The 4,884-nt window shown below is 43.2% G+C and overlaps 1 pseudogene; it reads left to right on the plus strand.

Moving 5' to 3' along the window:
* Positions 1-273: 273 nt before the first annotated feature.
* On the plus strand, positions 274-1,977 carry LOC144501912 (dynamin-like GTPase OPA1, mitochondrial pseudogene; annotated as a pseudogene).
* Positions 1,978-4,884: the final 2,907 nt, after the last annotated feature.

A 4,884-nucleotide genomic window follows, 5' to 3' on the forward strand; every position in this document is an offset into this window, starting at 1 on the left:
CTGGGTCCGATTCTGGCCTTGGGTGACTGTCTGTGTGGAGTTTGCACGTTCGCCCCGTGTCTGCATTGGTTTTCTCCAGGTGATTCGGTTTCCTCCCACAGTCCAAAGATGTGCGTGTTAGGCTGATTGGCCATGCTAAATTGACCCTTAGGGCCCAATTTTACCAAAACTTCACGCCCGTTTTCAGGCACGAAATTGCGGTAAAGTTGGGCGCGGGCCCATACCGCGATCTGCATCCGATTCCAAGCAGATCTTGGATACAAAGGATAATGAATGGTACTGGTCGATCTTCCTGGTGTTATCAGTACTGTAACACCAGGAATGGCTGCCGACACCAAGGATATAATTTTTAGCATAAGCAAGGCTTACATGCAGAACCCTAATGCCATTATCCTTTGTATCCAAGATGGTTCAGTAGATGCTGAACGCAGTATTGTAACTCACTTGGTGAGCCAGATGGACCCACAAGGCAGAAGGACCATCTTTGTGTTGACCAAAGTGGATCTAGCTGAGAAAAACCTACCCAGTCCAAGTCGGATTCAACAGATTGTGAAAGACAAGTTGTTTCCAATGAAGGCTTTGGGTTACTTTGCAGTTGTTACCGGTAGAGGCAACACCAATGAAGGTATTGATTCCATAAAAGATTATGAAGGAGAGTTCTTTCAGAATTCAAAATTGTTGAAGACAGGGATGCTGAAAGCACATCAAGTGACAACTAAGAACTTGAGCCTAGCAGTTTCAGACTGTTTCTGGAAGATGGTGCACGAGTCTGTGGAACAACAGGCTGATGCATTTAAAGCTACTCGCTTCAACCTTGAAACTGAATGGAAGAACAACTATCCTCGGCTGAGGAAACTCGACAGGAATGAACTATATGAGAAGGCGAAGAATGAAATTCTGGATGAAGTGATCAGCTTAGGTCAGGTTACTCCAAAACACTGGGAAGAGATTCTACAAAGGAAACTGTGGGAAAGGGTCTCTACACATGTGATAGAGAATATTTACCTTCCTGCTGCCCAGTCTGTGAATTCAGGCACATTCATCACCACAGTGGATATCAAGCTCAAGCAGTGGACTGACAAACAGTTGCCTCACAAAGCAGTGAAGGTTGCTTGGGGAACCTTGGAGGATGAATTTGCTCGATTTATGTCAGAACACAAAGGGAAGGACCATGATGATATCTTTGACAAACTAAAACATGCTGTTAAAGATGAAAGTGTAAAACGTCACAGATGGGATGAGCAGGCTGAAGACAGTCTGCGAGTCATCCAGCACAATGCTTTAGAAGATCGTTCCATATCTGACAAACAGCAGTGGGATGCAGCTATCCATTTCCTGGAAGAAACCTTGCAAACCCGTCTTTGAGATACTGAATCTGTAATTCATGATATGGTGGGGCCAGATTGGCAAGAAAGGTGGTTCTACTGGAAATCACGGTCTCCAGAACGGAATGTTCGAAATGAAACCAAATCCGAACTGGAACGGCTGCTAAAAATCACTGAGGAACATACAGCTTATTTTGCTAACGTTGAAGTTACAACAGTTCGTAAAAACCTGGAGGCCAAAGATGTAGATGTGGACACCATTCTGATTAAAGATATTTGGCACCAAATTTACCAAAAACACTTCCTAATGGAATCGCTGAACCATTGTAATGTTTGCAGAAGAGGTTTCTACTATGACCAAAGGCATTTTGTAGATTCTGAGCTTGAATGCAATAACATTATCCTGTTCTGGCGCATTCAGTAAATGCTAGCTATTGCAGCAAACACACTCCGAAAACAGCTAACAAATACTGAAGTGAGACACCTCGAAAAGAATGTGAAAGAAGTTTTGGAGGGTTTTGCTGATGACAGTGCTAAAAAAATTCAACTGTTGACAGGAAGGCAAGTTCAACTAGCAGAGGACCTCAAAAGGGTTCGTGCGATTCAAGAGAAGTTAGAAGTATTCATTGAAGCTCTTCATCAAGAAAAATAACACAGTCTCTCGTCACACACTGCCATACATCCCCCCCATCCTCCCACCACCCCCCCGCCCCCAGAGGATGATCCGTCACGCCCCCTCTCCTCCTCCCACCTCCCCCCCCCCCCCCCCACATGATCTGGGTCAGAGAGCCGCTCTCTCTGCTTTTTTCTCCCCGCCCAGGCCCGTTGCTTCAGATTTTTTTTCGAACTGCGCATGCGCAGTTCAGGGCTCCGATCGGTCCGGCAGCGCTAAGCCCCGCCCACTGCATGGTTCGGACTGGAGCCGGCAAAATGCGTATGGGCGCGCTGGAAAGAGGATTCCAGGCTCGGATCTATTTGACGCCCAGATTCGGCACTTAGACTCAAAATGGTAAAATCAGGCCCTTAGTGTCCAAATATGTGTAGGTCAATGGGATAAATTTGTGGAGCTATGGGGATAGGGCAGGGGTTGAGCCTTGCTAAGTTGCTCTGTCGGAGAGTCGGTGCAGACTCGATGGGCCAAATGGCCTTCTTCTGCGTTGTACGCATTCTATGATATGGAACTACTAATGATGCCTATTAACAGACCTTTATTTTCCCTGCAGCTATTTCAAAATTCACCTTCGCGATTTCAGAATGAAGAATGAAGAATTAATTTAAGATTTATCTTGGCCTAGGACCTTGTAGATACATAATTAATCAAATTAATGTAAATGTGCCTATTGCAGTGCATAATCTTATTAAATGCTGTGAAGAATATTTAAGCTAATGCAATCTTCTAATCCTTTTTCAGATTGGATCCGACCTCAGATAGGAAATGCTACACCCAATTCTTTTCCATGTGGGGACCTTGTTGATAGATTCTACAATGGAGACACACTGCGGGCTGGTAAGATACTCTAGCTAACTAATGACTGTGGTCAACTTGGGAGCGAAGTACTTCCTTTTAAAACTAAAGATGTATCACAGTTCCCTTTGTTATTTATTTAAATGATGAAAAATTTTAATAATGCAGACTGAACATCTCAGTTCACTGTAGTCAGTAATGTAAAGCTATTCTCTGAGCCATTAGCAGCTGTGATAAGAATACTCATAAAGTGGAAGCTGTGGTGAATTAAATGCCATTCCCAGCTCCACCATTCATTAAGATCATGCCTCAACATCCAACTCAGTTTCCCCCTATATCCTTTGGTCTCTTTCGCTCCAAGAACTATATCCAACTCCTTCTTGAAGACAAACAATGTTTTTGCCCCAACTGCTTTCTGTGGTAGAGAATTCCACAGGTTCACCATTCTCTGGGTGAAGGAATTTCTCCTATCTCAGTCCTAAATGGTTTACCCTGTATCCTTAGAATGAGACCCCTGATTCTGGATTCCCCCACCATCGGGAACATCCTTCTTGGATTGACCATGTCTAGTCCTGTTAGAATTTAATAGTTTTCTATAAGATCTCCCTCATTCTTCTAAACTCCAGCGAATATAATCCTAACCGACTCAATCTCTCCTCATGCGTCAGTCCTGCCTTACCAGGAATCAGTCAGCTGAATTCTCAATCTTTCAGACATTATATAACCGAGGACATTGTTTGCTTGGGTTCCCAGTTCATGATTTAACACGAAGGGCTGTGTACCAGGAACACTGAATATCAACATTTTGTTATTCCCCGAGAACATGGCTTTTTACTGCTCTTGAGAAGACCCTTCAGATACCTGACTGGCATATACCCTAAATCGGTCAGAACACATCGGCAGTATTGCTAACCGAATCATAGAATGCCTACAGTGGGAGAGGGAGGCCGTTCGGCCCATCAAGTCTGACAGAGCAACCCACCCAGGCCCTATCCCCGTAAACCCATGTATTTACCCTGCTAATCCCCCTGACCTACACATCTTGGGACACTAAGGGCCAATTTAGCATGGCCAATCAACCTAACCTGCACATCTTTGGACTGGGAGGAGGAAACTGGAACACTCGGAGGAAACCCACGCAAACACAGGGAGAACGTGCAAACTCCATACAGATAATCACCCAAGGTTGGAATCGAACCCGGATCCCTGATGCTGTGAGGCAGTCGTGCTAACCACTGTTCCACCGTATCATCCTAACCTGACATTTTTTCATGTATTTGTGTGGCTTCCCTAATCTGATAATCAAATCCACATGAATGTAACAGCATCTGGGGAAATATGTTCTCTGGTCAATCTATATAGCGACATGAAGATGCACCCATAGAGATCTCCTCAGTTTGGCATTTAAAGTGACATTGCTAATGACATCTAAATAGTGTATTTACAAATTCATTGGGAATATCAAAGCGAGATACTCCTTATGGGAATAAAAATGAACATTTTTGCATATCATATTTCATTTATTTTTCTTAGTTGCTTAATGGGCTGTAGAGCACCTTGGGATAACCTATCATCAAAGAAGCTATATAAACGCAAGTCTTTTCTTTTATGCAGCACACTTCAAAACCTGGAACACATTGATGCCGGTTCTCTGTTCAGTTTTGGGTTTGTGACATTTATTTAGATATTAAAAAGGTAAAGGTGTTCTCACAGACAGTACACACTGTGGTGCTGAAATTGAAGCAGATATTGCAATAAATCCAAAATGTCCTAATATCGAAAAGAGGAAGCCTTCACAAACATGTCTGCCATGTCGCTACAAATCATGGCCAGAGGAAGACTTAATGCATCATTTCAAAGTGTACACAACACAGGCTTTTAATAAAATTTTCACTTTGTGCATCACAGGCAAAGCATTACAGAGAAGTTGCAAGGTAGACATTTGTCTTCACTGTTGGCTGGTAATCTGGTGAAGCAGTTCTCTTACTCTTTAGGGAATTTGTCTGGCTTTCAATCCATTGATTTCACTGGCATAAAAGTTCCACTGTGTAAATCTACCCTTACAAATTTAAAAATAATGAACTTAAGTTATTT

This window comes from Mustelus asterias, chromosome 12 (assembly GCF_964213995.1).
Source record: "Mustelus asterias chromosome 12, sMusAst1.hap1.1, whole genome shotgun sequence".
Classification (NCBI taxonomy): Eukaryota; Metazoa; Chordata; class Chondrichthyes; order Carcharhiniformes; family Triakidae; genus Mustelus; species Mustelus asterias.